The following is a 17,321-nucleotide window of genomic DNA, read 5'->3' on the forward strand; positions in this document are numbered from 1 at the left end:
CGCCTCATCTTTCTCCCGCGGAGCAGCTGGTAGTTTCGAACTGCTGACCTTCCAGTTCGCAGCCCGATTCGTAACCACTACGCTACCAGAGCTACCATGTTATTTACTAGCCCAGAAATAACTTTGCGCCCCCCCCCATTTCAACCACTGTTATTATTACCGATTGTGCTACTTTTGACGTCAGTTAATATTGATTGTGCACATTTGTCATGTGCCTTCTAGTATACAAGTGATTTTTGACACATTTGCCCTGTCTACCTCATTGGGTGTCGTAAAGACAAAGTGAGCAAGAATCTGTCTTCATCTCTCAGATAAGAAGATTGACACCCAAAAAGATTAAATGAAGTTGTATTCACGAATGAAATCATGACCTAGAAGCTTGTATTCACCACCTCTAATCCATCCCTGCATCAGGCAACGCGGGCATGAGACCAACTTTATAATTAAATTACAAAAAAAAATTCTCTGTTTCTTTCATGGGGTGTACAGAAAAGAGGAGAGAAGGCACAAAATAAATTACACAGGCTTCAAACTAAGAAAAGGAGAAAGCCGGAAATGGATGTTTTCCTCAGGGGCGTCCATTTTTCCAGGAGATCCAAAATGTTGGCAGTTTTTAACAGGTGAGAGCTGGTGTACTTATCCTTTAACTGGCCAGCAGCAAAGGGTCAGGGGGAAAAGGCTGAGAAGGGGAGTTTGGAGACAGCCTTTATGGAGTGAGTAATTACTGTGTGGAGTGGGCAACTCCCCCAGGAAGCAGAGAAAGTTGTAACCCTGAGCATATTTGAGGCTGAGGGAGACAGGCACTTACAGGAAATAAATGATGTGTTCTTGGGGAGCGAGACAGGCTTATATGAATTGCAGAGACTTCTGCAAATGATGCTTTTAAACAGTGAGTAGGGGCTGGAGCCAAAATGGCTGGATAAGGGGCAGACCCCACATCTTGATCTTCATGTTGAAACAGTCCTATCTGTGCATGAATGTCAACCTTCTTGAAGCACCATCATTGTTAGAGATGAACCTAAAAGTACTTGGTATGGCTTGAAAGTCTTTCTTGTCTGTCCTGGCTGTTTGTCCAGCGTCCTGTGTAATGACTTCTACAGCAGTGCTAATCTGCTAGGGGTCCTGTACAGGTACCAGGTGTTTCTAGTTTCTTCAACTTTCTCCTTGTTTTTTGAACCTCTCTCGTCCCCACCTGGATGCCCTTTTCTCTCCTCTATGTGGCTGCTAAACGAATTGCTCAATGAGTCCCTAAGCTGTCACCACCTATATATAGAAAAACCTTCTCCCGCCTCCCTGGGCAAAGTTGGGCCGTTTCCCTCCCATCTTCTCTCACCTCAGCATCTTATACCTTTCCTATTTCAGACCATTTGCAACATTCGATTACATCTGTTCATTTGTCTGTCTCCGCAATTGTTGTTAAATACCATCCAGTCGGTTCAGACTCATAGCAACCATGTATAGGGTTTCCAAGGCTGTAAATCTTTGTGGGAGCAGAAAGTCTTATCTTTCTCCCAGGGAGCAACTGATGGACTTGAACTGCTCCCTGTCTCCCCTGCTACTCTATGAAAAATCAGAGGGCAGCAACCATGTACAATGGAGTTAAGAGCACAGACCCATGTGAGTTCCTCTAAGTCTTGGTTTTCCTCATCCATGAGATGGAGATGATGGTAGCGGTCATTGTTAAAATCAATAGTTTATAGCTTAACAAGTAAAGAATGTCTACCTTGAGCATTCTGCTTTTTTAAAGACCATCTGTAGAGGATCAAACTAACAGCAGCAGCTCAAAACATTAGATACGAATCTTAGGGGGCAGTGAATTCATGTTCAAAGGAGAGGAACCATTCAGAAAAGGATGGTTGCACAACTCAAGATGGAGCGGCTGGGAACTCTGGACTCAAGGAGGGAGAGGGGCTGTGTGCTGACGGCTAGGGGGCAGGCTTGCAGGGTGTATGTACCTTTTGGTTATTTGAATAGTTATATATTCCTGAGTGCTTCGGTGTCCATCCCAACAAAAAAACAGAGGGAATGGAAGCAAAGGCTGTTGAATGATGACGCATGGAGGGGATTGTAATCATTGCAATGAAACGAAATATGATAGGATGAATGTAGAGCTGATGTGCTCCCCTGTAAACGATCAATCAATTCACAATAAAAACTTAGAACAACAAGAAAAAGGTTGCACAACTCAACAAGCTTACTCAAGGTCACTAAATCATATATGTGAAAGTGGTTGAGTAGGTTTTGCTGTGCATATTCTAAACGAAAACAAATATATATATATTTTTAAAAATCAATAAATTAATTTTAGTGAAACGTTAACACAATGTAAAGTTGTGATCTTTATTAATTTATCTCTAAACCTCCTGTATCAGACTGTGTTGTTGTTGTTAAGTGCCATTGAGTCTGATTCGTAGAGACCCTGTATAAGGTTCCCGAGGAACAGCTGGTGGGTTTGAACTGCCCTCCTTGTGGTTCACAGCCAAGCACTGATCATACATTGCCACGCCAGGGGTCAGGCTACAGAAAATGCTTAATAAATGTTAAGTGCAATAATGTTTGGCTTTTTAAATTTTATTTTAGGAGAAAACCTTTTTGGTTCAAGTTAAAACTTACGTAAACAGAGTATGGAGAATTACCTGGGTTTGATTCTGCGGTCTGCCACTTACTAGCTGTGCAGCCTTGGGGAATGTATCTCGTCTCTCCGCATTTCAGTGTTCTCATCTGTAAAATGGGGACATTCATAGGCCTGGTGTGGCACTGTAGGATGAGCACTGGACTGTGAATCACAAGGTCAGCAGTTCAAACCCACTAGCTGCTCCTGGGAACCCCTATACAGGATTGTTATGAGTCAAAACTGACTTGACAACACTTAACTACAACACCTCATGAGTTGCTATGAGAAGTACCTGAATGAACATGTGGGAATGCTTAGAATGACTTTATAAACGGCTAAGCATTCACTGTCATTGTTGTAGTTAAGAGCCAAGGAGTCAATTCTGACTCATAGCAACCGTGTATAGGGTTCCAGGGGCTGTAAACCTTTGCAGGAACAGAAAGTCTCATCTTTCTCCCACAGAGCAACTGGTGGGCTCAAATAATCAGTGTGGTGGTTCTTAGTCCAATGCTTCCCCCAGAGATCACCATGCAGTCATCAGAATCCTAGGCAATAAGTTGAGGTATCCCTGTGTGGTACTAGCAATGAAGATCTCAACTACGAGCTCAAAGGTTGGCAGTTTGAACCCACTCAGAGTCACCTCAGAAGAAAGGCCTGGTGATCAGCCTCTGAAAACCCGATGGAGGACAGTTTTGCTCTGACACCCGGGGGTCACCAGGAGTCAGAATCGGCTTGATGCCACTTGGTTAAATAAAAAAGAGATCAAAGCAGAAGAAAGAAGGGATCTCGAAACACTGCTCGATCACCTTGCACCATAAAAGTCACACACACACCCTAAAAAAAAGGAATTAGGACCATTATTATTATAATTAATAATGGACCCAAAATGATGCTTAGCACATAACCAAATTTTGGTTAAAATACTAACATTTGTTGTTGCTAAGTGCCGTCAAGTCGGTTTTAACTCACAGCGACCCTGCCTAGGGTTTCTGAGGTGCTGTTTACGAGCTTGAACTACCAACCTTGCAGTTCAAACAGACCTTGCAGTCCAGCTCATTAACCTGCAGCACCACGCCAGGACTCCAAAACATCAAAATTGGCTTGGTACATTGGTTTACCATTTCCATTTTTAAAAAACTCCAGGGAAACTCAGGACTTACCTAGTTGGGATGGCTTCAAGTACAATGGCTGCACTGGGGTTCAGCAGCCTCCTGGAGAAGAACTGTCATCAGACCCCAGGTTAGAAACTCCTGGCTACAACTGTCATCCTAGGAAGGTTACAGAAAGCACCATTAGCTCCACCCACTTCTAGACCACACTGGGCCTCAAATGGACTTGGACTCATGACCTCCCCATATAAGTCAGAGTAGAACAGTGCTCAAAGGGGTTTTCAATGGCTGACTTTTCAGAAGTAGATGGCCAGGACTTTCTTCTGAGGTACCTTCCAGTTAGCAACTTGTACACTATCCAGGGATTCCAGACAAGTTAGATGCCTACTTTATTACCATATACAACTTCCTCTTTCCTGGTAGACCTTAGCATGTGTAGCTATTAAATAATAATAAATTAAATAGTAAATTGTGAAACTGTTTAATGTGTAGCTATGGGTTAGTGTGCTGGACTACAAATTCAGTTTGAATCAATCTTACCAGCTGCTCCTTGAAAACCCTATATAGGGTCGCTATGGGTTGGAACCCACTCAACAGTACTTAGCAACAACATGCTCAATCCTAAGCACGCATGCCCATGAAGGCAAAAGCCAAGCTTATCTTGTCCAGCCTCACAACCCCAGCATCTCACTCCCCTGCCACATAACCATGCCATCGGTACAAATAGTCATCGGTGGTGGTTATGTGCTGTGCAGTCAGTTTCAACTCACAGCGACCCTGTACAGGGTTTCCGAGGCTGTAAATCTTTACTGGAGCAGAAAGCCTTATCTTTCTCCCAAGGAACAGCTGGTAGTTTCGAACTGCGGCCTTGAGGTTAGCAGCCCAACTCAGAAGGACTACACTACCAGAGCTCCTTGGTACAAATGAGTAGAATTAATTAAATGGTAGCTTGATGGACCTTCCAGCTGAGAGTTTCAAGGCTCCCACCCCAACCATCTGACCAGAATTAAGAACACGAACTTGATCTCAAGCGGAGGTTTCCAGACAGAGAAACGTGTAGGCATAAAATCCACAGAGCCAACACTTTGCTTCCTGATGTTGTTCCTGGGTCCCAGGGCCTGCACATGTTTTGCATATAGAACCCAATTGACGTCACTGGACATTTCACGGATGGAACAAATGAAGAAGCAACAGTGGAAGTTTGCAGCATGAAGCTGTCAAAAAGAGGTGCTTTGTGGCCAGGACCACAGAGCGTACCCCAAAGCACGGGGGTGGCCAGGGAAATGCTGAAGGGGTTAGCCACTGGCCTCTACTGAAGACCTCAGGGTCAAGGGTTTGGTCTGCCATTGGAAGCCTGGGTTGATTCCAACCCAGCAGCCTAGCCCTGCTTCCCATCCTGCATTCCCCCCTTTCTCACTCCCGGCCCCCAGGCCCTCCTGGTCCTTCCCACCCATCCCCAGACAAAAACAAAAGGCCCATTACGAAGTTATTAGCTTCGTCTCGCATATCCCGCGGAGTGAGACAACTGCCAACCCCACTTCGACTTAAAATGTTTAACAGATTTGCCCACGTCTAATTTCTGTCACTGTGTTTACAGTACAAGGAACCCAGAGAAGAAAGCCGTGGAGAAAAGTGGTAGGGCTGGGGTTGTGGGGGGGACAGCAGAGGGGGCAAAAAATAAATGCCAAGCTCCTTCAAAGGACAACATTCCTCCTTGCGGTCTGCGAACACTTCCTCTTTCCCCGACCATCCTGTAATCACGTTCCAGCGTTCACCAGAGACATGTTTATATCCAACACCATTACCGCCAGGGGAGACAGGCGAAATTAAGGTCTCTGGTCTCTGTTCTCTGAGACCCCATTATCTTCTCCCTCCCCTTCACCCCCTTTCATCAGACGCCTCCAATCTATGAAGGGGTAAAAGCCTTTAATGGGATTTTGAAGGTCTTAAAAGCCAGGCGGTTTGTTTAAAAAGGAAAACGACCAAGAACGGAGCCTAGCCTGGGATCCCTGGGTCCACGTCTTACAAAAGGGAGCAAACTTTGTTCTATTTTTCCTGCCTGCCAAATCAAGTGTTGGGTTTGAGGTTTGTATTGGATGGACCAGCAGACCACACAGAGCCACCACGGGCAACTCCCTTTCCCAGGGATGCTGAGAAGGCCCATCCGCAACACTCCCTGGCCCTGGCCTTTTCCTCCAATGCTCTGTTGGAACTGTATCCAAGGCCCACATTGGCATCAGCATCCTCGCTGTGGTTAGACCAGCCTAGTAGTGGCCAGAGAGCAGAAGAGAGGGAGACAGCAGTCAAGGTCAGACTCGAGCGTTGGCAAGTTCAAGGGATTTAGTTCAGTTTCTTCATTCCCCAAGGCGGGAAAAACCCCAGTCACACACAGCCACAGCATTTTGTTAGGAGAGAGAATTGGTTTTCCAAAGGAATGTTTCCATTTGATAGTCTCTTTCCACTTCCTGGGGCCAGTTATGCTGAATCGGTAATGTGTTGACTTGGGTATTTGTTGAGCCATAGCTGTCTTGGGAAGCTGTTGGGTTGAAAAGTGATTGATTGGGTCCAGTGCATTTGGACGGATTATTGCATTGAGGTGTGCTGTGTTGAAGACATAGTCCTTGGGTGAGATAAATGGTTAAGCACTCAGCTACCAACAGGAAAGTTAGCGGTTCAAATCTACCCAGAGTTGTCACATGAAAAAGGCTGAGTGATCTGCTTTCAAAAGATCACAGCCATTAAAAACCCAATGAGGCACAGTTCTTCTGCACTCTTGCTTCAGAAAGTCATTTTAGGGTGCATCACTGTACTTTTTTAGGGGTATTGTTGAGTTGGGCTCAACTCAACATTGGAATGTGGTGTTATACTGGAGAAACGTTGAGTTGAGGCTATCAGGTTGATTTGGAGTCATCAATGGATCTGACTTTCCCAGTAATAAAACCCAGCCTCTCCTTCCCTTGATGCCACATGGCCATTATGCACAGAAAGCCAAGGGCTTCTGGGAGCCACAAGACAGAACTCTGTCTCCTGGAATCCCAAGGTCACCAAACCCCAAGGTCATTAAAGCACCATTACACAGATTGGCTACTGGCGGAACACCAAGTCCAAATTCTGTGAAGTGCAATGGGGTCTTTAATTACCACATTCTCTGGTTTCCCTCATTGAACCCATCTCTTTTCTATCTTCATGAAGCTTCCAGCATAATCCAAAGTTGGGCCTCTTCCCATATACACATCAAATAGCTTCTGGGACTTGAAAGGCTTAGGGCAGATGTGGTCCAGCTAGACAGCTGGAGGCAGCAGAAGATAACCGCTCCAGCAAAGCACCTGGTTTTCTGAGAATTGAACATTCAGACCATTATTCCATCTCTAAGGAGGCCTGGTGTGGCGCTGTGGGTTAATGCACCAGACTGCAAAGCCGTTTGAACTGCAAGGTCAGTAGTTCAAGATCACCAGCTGTTCCTTGGAAACCCTATACAGGGTCGCTAGGGGTCAGAACCAACTCGACAGCACTTAACAACAACAAGGAGGGTAACAACAGTAAAGAGATGGATAGGTGGCTGACCCACAGCAGTCTTACTTAGAACAGAAGACAACATTGCCCAGCCCAGTGTCATCCTCGTGAGCCACATGTTCACCATTCATCCTTGTGACTATTGTGCCAATCCATCCCACTGAAGGTCTCCAAAGTCCTCTTTACTAACCACGACTGATTCTCCCTGATGATGTGTCCCAAACAAGAATGGGCAATGCTCTGCTGTGATTTATAAAGATTTTATTTATCAATTTCCAGAAGCAGATCACAAGACTTTTCTTCCTGAGTCTGGAAGCTCCACTGAAACTTGTCCACACAGAAAGACTCTACTGGTATTTGAAATACGATGGCATAGCTTCCAGCACCAAAGCAACACTTAAGTCACTGAAATAAACAAACTGACAGATGGGTAGTAGGTTATGACAATTGCTGTCGTTGTTGTGAAGTGCCGTTGAGTTGGTTCCAACTCATAGTGACCCTGTATAGGGTTTCTGAGGAGCAGCTGGTGAGCTTGAATTGCTGACCTTGCGGTGCAAACCAACTTTGCAGCCCAGCGCATTATCCTGAAGTGCCACACCAGGACTCAGATTATAACAATAGCAGGTACCACTAATTGCATGCTCACAGTGGGACATGCACTGACCTAAGCATCTCACAGGCCCTACCTCCTGTATTATTAGCCTTGTTTGACAGAATCATTCAATGATTTGTTCACCAAATATTTTCAGAGTAACTGTGCCATGCCAGGCCCTTTCTTTGCATAGACAAAAATCATAACTGGAGATACTAATTTAGGGGAAACTAAGTCTTGGAGAAGTTAGAACTCTTGCACAAAGCCACACAGATCCTACATAGCAAACCCGGACTCAGTTGCACAACTGCCCAGTTGCAAGGCCCACAATTTTACCAACAACACACCCCACTTTTATAAAATTCACCAGCCTGCCCTCTAAGAATGTATTGATTTGGTTCTCCGGGTAGTTTTGTTCTGTTTTGTTATTGTTTGTTTAACTTTGATTTTTTTTTTTCCATAACACCTACTATGTGTGAGAAATGACTTGACAACAACAACACTCTGTCTTAGGAAGGGGGCAGAAAAGCTCAGTGCTCCACTGCTAGCAGTTCAATCCCACCCAGATGTGCTGCAGAAGAAAGGCCTGGGAATCTACTTCCAAAAGGTCACGGCCTTGAAACACCTAGAGAGTACAGTTCTACTCTGATTCACCTGCGGTCACCCTAAGTCAAATCAACTTCATGGTAACCAACAGCAACACGTCTGTCTTAGATGCTAGTTCTTTGGTTGTTGTCCTTTAGATACAAACACAAGCCTAATAGTGTACCGTCTCCACAGGCTCAACTCTCTGAGTCCAGAAAGAGAGGGCTGTGGGGAGGAGGAGAGAGAGGTTCACTCCCATCTGGGTTACAGATGGCATCTCTGAACTCCAAGGGTCATTACTAGCATGTTTAGCAGCGAAGTCTTGACCGGACACACCAATGACAGGCCAGCGAGGGTAGTTGTAATGGAAAGGACTGTTACCTTTATTTTTTTTAAAGTGTGGACCACCCCTACAGAGGTCAAGATTTCCCTTCTACTTGACCTTCAAAAGAGAGATGGGTTGCATCAAGAGCAGAGAACATGAACTTAGAAGGTCAGGAGGCAAGTACAAACTGCATGTTTTAGAAACTGGGCAGGTTATTTCACCTGAGAGTTAGTATCTTCATCTCTTAAGTGAGAATGGTCTTAACCTAATTAGCAGAGTTATGATTGTTGTTGTTAGGTACCATCGAGTTGGTTCTGACCCTCAGCAACTCTCTCCACATTACAACAAAACAATGCCTAATCCTGCACCATTCTCACAACTCTTACCCCTGCGTCAGTCTGTCTTGTTAGGGAAATAGTCTCTTTTTTTCATTGATTCTCCACCTTACGAAGCATGATGTCCTTCTCCAGAGACAAATTCCTTCCTAACAACTTGTCCGAAGAATGAGAGATTAAGTTTCCCCATCCTTGCTTCTAAAAAGGATTCTGACTGAACTTCTTCCAAGACAGACATGTTTGTTCTTGTGGCAGTCCATGGTATTTTCAATATTCTTTGTTGTCAAAGACTTTATTTTGCTTGGATCCACAATCAGTGCTCACGGAAGTAGCAGTGTCAGATTTGCCTAACGCAATATTTTGCTTGATTTCTTTTTGAAGTTTTTATTGTAAATTGAGTAATAGTGTACATGGGAGAACATTGGTTTTATACTCGTTTCATTGCAATGATTATAATCTTCTCCGTGCATCTTTATTAAACGGGATTTGCTTCTATTCCCTCTGGGTTTTTTGTTTTTGTTTTGGTGGCTGTGGTGGGGGGGGAATGTACACAAAAGCACTCACAAATATATAATCATTTAAACAACCAAAGGGCATATCCTACAAGCCTGCCTCCTGGTCGCCAGCACACAGCCTTTCTCTTTCCATGAGTCTGGAGTCCTCAGCTGCTCTATCTCTCCATGTCCTCATCTCTGCCTCCATCTCTGGTGTCGCTGTTTCTCTGGATAGGGTTCCACATTCCGCTCATGCTCTTCTTCTTTAATGGTCCTAGGGTCCTCTGTTTCTGTACTGTAAGATGAACTACTACCTGGTTTTGTTACAAAACTCCTACTTTTACAGTTGTGACTGTCGCAATTAGTCATGATAACAATTACTATTGAATCGTAAGAATCTTATCCCCATCTTTTTTTACCCGACCCATCTAGACAAAATGAAAACTATTCAGTGGGGACTCCACCTTCTCCCACACACTCTTAAACTAAACTCCCTCTTGAAAATGTGTAAGCTAGTCACTTCATGCCTTTATTGCCCCCTCATTTTAGGTAGCCAATGTCTAAGTTTCCCATCCCTATCTACCCTGTATGCAGAGGGAATAGGATTAATACTTGATGTGAAGACTCCTTCCCTCTCAGTTGGTATTTTGAGATACTACATCCATAATATTGGTCAAGTTCATCAAATTGTAGCAATTTACACTTGTTTCCTTTATCAAACATTGGTTGTGGTTTTTTTTTTTTAATTTTCTTCAAGTAGAGTTCTGATCATCAAGCCATCAAGGCTAAGTCAAATGGATACTATCTACAAGTTTGGGCATTTTTGTGCATCCCCCCTCACTTCATATCAGCTGGAGGCTTCACTCTCAGCTCTTTGCTTGATTTCTTGACTACCTCTTCCATGAGCATTGATTGTGGATCCAAGCAAAATGAAGTCTTTGGCAATGCCAATCTTTCTCCATTTATAATGATGCTATTTATTATTTGGGTTTCTTTACATTGAGGTGCAATCCATACTAAAGGTTGGGGTGCTTAATTTTCATCAGTGAGTATTATTAGTCCTCTTCATTACCAGTAAGCCTAATTGTGCCATTGGCATTCCTCCAATCCTGATGCCACATTCTTTTTCATGTAATCCAGCTTCTCTGGTATTTGCTCAGCATACAGATTGAACGTTGTTGTTGGTGGTGGTGGTGGTTACGTGCTGTGGAGTCATTTCTGACTCATAGCCACCCTATATAGGGTTTCCGAGACTGTAAATCTTTACAGGAGCAGAACGCTTCATCTTTCTCCCATGGAACAGCTGGTAGCTTCGAACAACTGACCCTGAGGTTAGCAGCCCAATTTGTAACCACTACGCTAAAGGATACACTCCTGGTGCACGCCTTTCCTGATCTTAAACTATTCAGTATCCCCTTGTTCTATGCGCTGCCTCTTAGTCTCAGTACAAGTTCCTCATGAGCATAATGAAGTGTTCTGAAATTCTCATTCTTCACAATGTTAGTCTTAGTTTGTTGTGATCCACACAGTTGAATGCATTTGCACAGTCAATAAAACACAAGTAAACATCTTTCTGGTATTCTCTACTTCCAGTTAGGATCCATCTGATGCCAGCAAGGATACCCCACATTTTATGTCCTCTTCTGAATCCAGCTTGAATCTCTGTCAATTCCCTACGTTCTGTAGCAGCCGTTTTTTAATTAGCTTCAGCAAACTTTACTTGCATTTGATATTAATGACAGTGTTTGACAATTTCTACATTCCATTGGGTCACCTTTCTTTGGAATGGGCACAAATATGAATCTCTTCCAATCAGTTGGCCACTTACAATAAATGAGCTCCTAAAGAAATTGATAGAATTCTTCAATTTCATCATCATTGGCTTTAGTAATTGGTTTGCAAATTTGAATTGTAGTTGTACTAACTGTTCTTATTTGTAGTTGTATGGATATTATCCCATCACAGTCAGCATTGTATTTCAATATAGATCTTCAAATGTTTTGTTTTGAGGATAAATGCAGCACCATTCCTCTTCAATTCATTGTTCCTGGCAGAGTAAACCATAAGAGTGTCCAATTCAAAATGGCCAATACCAGCCCATTTCAACTCATTACTCCTAGGTTATCAATCTTTATGCCTTCCATTTCATTTTTGAAGACTTTCAATTTTCCTAGAGTCATACTTTGTACATTCCATGTTCCAATTAAAAATGGATGTTTGCAGCTATTTCTTCTCATTTTGAGTTGTGCCCCATCAGTAAATGAAGGTCCGAAAGCTTTGCTCCATCTACATCATTAAGGTCAGTTCTACTTTGAGGAGACAGCTCTTCCCCAGTCACATTTTGAGTGCCTTCCAACCTAACAGGCTCATCTTCTGGCACTATATCAAACAGTGTTCTGATGCTATTCATAAGATTTTCAGTAGCTAAACATGCAGGAGAACCCTATATAGAGACCAAGAGGCAGTTTTTTCAAACAAAGCAAGGGAACACCAAATGGTTTAAATTAGGAGAGCTGTGCACCAGGGTTGTATTCTTTCACCATACTTATTCAATCTGTATGCTGAGCAAATAATCTGAGAAGCTGGATTATATGAAGAAGAACAGGGCATCAGGATTGGAGAATGACTCATTAACAACCTGTGATATGCGGATGATACAACCTTGCTTGCTGAAAGTGGAGAAGACTTAAAATACTTACTGATGAAGATCAAAGACCACAGCCTTCAGGAAGGATTGCATCTCAATATAAAGCAAACAAAAATCCTCACCACTGGAACCATAGACAACATCCATATCATGGAGAAAAGATTGAAGTTTTCAAAGAGTTCGTTTTGTTCTGATCAACCATCAACAATCATGGAAGCAGCAGTCTTGCAATCAAATGATGTATTGCATTAGGCAAATCTGCACAAGACCTTTTTAAAGCATTAAGGAACAAAGATTTTAGGACTGAGGTGTGCCTGACCCAAGCCATGCCTCATATGCATGTGAAAGCTAGACACTGAATAAGGAAGATCGTAAACTGATGCATGTGAGTTAATGTGTTGGAGGAGAAATTGATAATACCATTGGCTGCCAAAAGAACAAACAGATCTTTGTTGGAAGAAGTGCAGCTAGAGTGCTCCTTGGAGGCCAGGATGGCCAGACTTAGTCTCTCATACCTCGGACATAATATCAGGAGGGACCAATCACTAGAGAAAGAGATCCTGTTTGGTAAATTGGAGCGTTGGAGAAAAAGAAGAAGACCCCCAACAAGATGGATTGGCAGACTGGTGGCAGCGATGGGCTCAGGCATAGCAATGATTGTGAGATTGGCCCAGGATTCGTCAGTATTTCATTCTTTTGTGCACAAGGTCGCTATGAATAGGTACCAACTCTATGGCACCGAACAGCAACAACCCTTCAGAAGTGGTCCACCTCTCCTTTTTCCTGTCTTAGTCTGGAAGTCCTGCTGAAACCTATCCACTTCTGGTGATCCTGCTGGCATTTAAAATACTGGTGGCATTAGAAACTACAAAAGAATAAAGCCAGGAATATCGAAAGGGGATCAAGGTCTTCAAAGTAGAGAAGGAAGACAAGTCAGTAAGAGTTCATGGTAATAGATCCCTGCATATTTAAAACTATAGGGAGGGTGGTACAAATGATTAACACACTTGGAAACTGATGGAAAGGTTGGAGATTCAAGTCCATCCCTCTCTTGGATTTGATTGTGTGGTTTCCTCTCTGGCTCCCTCCATCCCTTCCTCACACCATAGACAGAGCAAGCCTTTCACATCCTTTAGTAGCTCTCTGTTATTTTCAAGTAGTGGACCAAGGTGCTGAACAATATCAGTGCTACAACTGAGTTCCTATCAGCTTTATGACATTGACCCAGTGGCTCAACCCATCTGTGCTTCAGTTTTACAATCTGTAAAATGGTACCTGTGGCTCAGGGCTGTTGCAAGACTTAAATGACTTAATAAGGAAAAACTACTTGGAATGGTGCTGAGTGAATAGTAAGGACTCAATAAATACTACCTACTAATATCATCATCATTACTATTGGTTGTTATTGTTGTTAAGTGTCATCAAGTCAGTTGTAACTCATAGAGAGTCTGTATAGGATTTCCAAGGAGCAGCTGCTGAGCTTGAACCACCGACCTTGCAGATCAAAGTGACTTTGCAGTTCATCTCATTAACCCACAGTGCCACACCAGGACTTCAAATACTATTGGTATTTGAATCAAGTCCAAAATCCTTAGCATGGCATATTGTTGTTGTTGTGCTGATGAGTAAGTTCTAACTCATAGAAATTCCATATGCCAGATTAGAATTTCCCATAGGGTTTTCTAAGCTGTAATTATTATGGGAAGAGATCGCCAGTTCTTTCTCTCTCAAAGCAGCTGACAAGATCTCCCCTTGTCTCGCTCTCCAACCCCATGCCTCTGTCTCAGTCTTTACATTCTATGTCCAGTCATTCTGAACTTCTTTGGTCTTACAGTGCAGAATAGGAGCCATGATTCTGCATAAATGTGTTCATCTCGCTGTTTAAAACAATAAATACTTCTTAAAAGTGACATACCCATCAATTAAAACATGGTAAGATCCATTCATGGCATAACCAAATATTTCACAATCATTTAAAATTCTGACTTAATATTTAATGACAGGAGAAATGATCATATTGTGACAGGATATGAAAAATACTACAAAATTGTGCCAACTTGGAAGAAAGAAAGCAGGATGTTTAACAGTGGTTATCCTTGGACTGGTAGATTATAAGTGATTGTTTTTCCTTATGTTTTGCTTCTTTATCAAATTTTATACTCAGTACCTATACCTTTCATAACAGGGCATAGGGGTAGCATGGTGAATGAGAGGAAGAGATATAAGTTGTTCCCAAGTGCCGTCGAGTTGGTTCAGACTCATAACAACCCTGTATAGGGTTTGTAAGGAGTAGCTGGTGAGTTTGAACTGCCCATCTTTAGGTTCACAGTGACACTGCAGTCCAGTGTTTACCCTACAGTGCCACGCCACCACTCCAGACATAAGAGGGAGGTTCCGAAAGTTCATGGAAAAACTCCATTCCCTTTTTATTCCATTTTTGAAGCCCCCTTGAATAGATAGAAGCACATGAGTTTACCTCCTTTTTTGTTTCATCCAAACTCTCCCCACCCACCCAGTACAATCACCACCATTTTCCCTTTTTCTCAGTCATAAAAATGATATTTTCACTTCTGGTTGGTCTCAAACAATCAAATTGTAAACCGTAAAGAAGAGCCAATTCCTTGCCACAAACTAAGCTCATTTGCTAGTCTGCTGTCTCAGGATACAAGAAATCTTAACATTAGCAAAAACAACACTACAAACTGCCCGATTTTGCAATACAACTCAAACCAGATCCAGTGCCGGGCCATGTACATGTCACATTGGGAGAAACAGAGAGCCGTCTCCACACCTGACTTGGAAGTCATATAGTCTGGTCAACAGTCTGCATTTCTCAGGAACCCCAGCCAAAAACCTACCCACTATTCTTGAGCCTGTTCTGACTCCTGGCGACTCCGTGCGCTGCAGAGTAGAACTGAGCTCCGGATGGTTTTAGTGGCAGCAGTTCTGATGGAAGCAGCTTATTAAGCCTTTCTTCCGCAGTGCGACTGTAGGAGTCTGAACTGCCCACCTTTAGTATAGCTGTTGTTGTCATTGTTGAATGCCATCAAGTCGATTCCAACACACAGTGACACTGTATAGGGTTTCTGAGGAGCACCTGGTGGGTTAGAACAGCCAACCTGTGGTTAGCAGTCCAGTGCTTATCCTACAGCACCAAACCAGGTTACTAGTTGAACATAAATCCTTTGTACCAGTAGAGAACCTAAGGAATCCAGAAAACCCCTAATGTGCTCTTTGGTGGTGGTGGAATATGGCATCTCGCTCTTTCTCTTCTCCATTTTCCTCTTTCTTTTTCTCTCATGTCCACCAGATATTCCAAGGAGAACAGCATTTAATCTCTCTCACTAAAATAAGCTGGGTTGACCAGCTGTCTGAACACTGTGTGTGTGTATGTGTGTGTGTGTGTGTGTGTGTATTTAAAGAGTAAGAGAGAGCAAGAATAAAAAAATAAAAGGGCAAAGTACCCCATGAACTTTTTATCTTTTCAAAGCAACTTTGCTAACTCTCTCCTCCACTGAGTTATGATTTCCTCCCCACGGCTTCCTTGGTGGGAACAGGAGGTCCCCATGCCAACGGGAATGGGGCTGGGGGCAGGGTGTGAGAGCCATTTGATAGTTTGTCAAGATGCGTTCCAGCACCTCATTCTTTCAGATATGTTTTAAATGAAAGAGCTTTGTCCCTTAGACAAAAACAGGAATCAGTATTTCTGCAGAGAAGCAAAGAACCTGAGACTGAAGGACACAGAAAAGAAATGCTAATATATATAAATATATATATATATATATCATGTTGTTGTTGTTGTTAAGTGCCATCGAGTCGGGTCCGACCCATAGCGACCCTGTACAGGGTTTCCGAGGGTGTAAATCTTTACGGGAGCAGAAAGCCTCATCTTTCTCCCGCGGAACCGCTGGTAGTTTCGAACCGCTGACCTTAAGGTTCGAAGCCCAACTCGTAACCACTACGCTACCAGAGCTCCTTATATATATCATAGTGCACCCCAAATGAATGAAAATATAATTCCCATTTTCCTGTGATTTTATGCCTGGTTATGAAGCATTTCTAGAGCAGGGAATGTAAGAGACAAGTACTGAGGGAGGCATTGTTACTTTGACATTACAAACAACTGTATTTATGATGGTATTGTGCAGTTCATGTATTTCCCTCTAATTGTTGTTAGTGGTAAACACCGTGGAGTCGGTTCCGACTCACAGTGACCCTGCACAGGGTTTCCAAGGCTGTAAATATTTATGGGAGCAGAAAGCCTCATCTTTCTCCTGCTGAACCTGTGGTAGTTTTGAACTGCTGACCTTGAGGTTGGAAGCCCAACTCGTAACCACTACGCTACCAGAGCTCCTTTTCCCTCTAATAGTACCAATAAAAAGATGGCATTTTCCCAGCTTCTGCTCAATGATATGTTCTCGGGCTTGCTTTCCTCCAGGGTCTATGTGCTCTTTAGTAAAAGGGCTAGTTTCTCACAATGGTCCAAGGGAGGAAAAGTTGGCTCCTTGTCTTACCCCCACTCAGTTGTGATTTTCCTATTAGTCCTCACAACAGCCAAATGCCATTCTCTTTCTTTAAAGGAAATGCCACACACATGCACACAAGACTAATAGCTCAGGGACTTCTGACCTCGGCTTTTTTTGCACATATTACTTCTATTTACCTTCATGATGAACTTAGGAATCTGAGTATCCAATGCCTGTCTGTCAGTTTGTCCTACTGTGCTGGCTTACCTGCTGCTATAATGCTGGCAGCTATGTGGCTAATACTTTAAATACTGAGAGGGTTAGCCACAGAGAGCTCCCAAACTAAAACCAACTAGGCAAAAAGGCCTAGTAACCGCCTTCCAACAATTAGCCACTGAAAACATATAGATCACAACAGACCATTGTCCATTACAGTGATGGAAGACAAGCCCCCAAGGCTGGGAGGTTCCCAACATGCACCGTCACCACTGCAGTGGACTAGAACACACATGATCATGACGAGGGGCTGGGGTGGGCAGTGTCCCACTCACTCATCATGAGGTGGAGCCAGGTCTTCAGCAACTAGCAACACAACAGCAGGATTCTAAGCGTGTCCATATTTGGGGGGAGGAGACTGAGGG

The sequence above is a fragment of the Chrysochloris asiatica genome, unplaced genomic scaffold, assembly GCF_000296735.1.
Source record: "Chrysochloris asiatica unplaced genomic scaffold, ChrAsi1.0 scaffold00078, whole genome shotgun sequence".
NCBI classification, from domain to species: Eukaryota; Metazoa; Chordata; class Mammalia; order Afrosoricida; family Chrysochloridae; genus Chrysochloris; species Chrysochloris asiatica.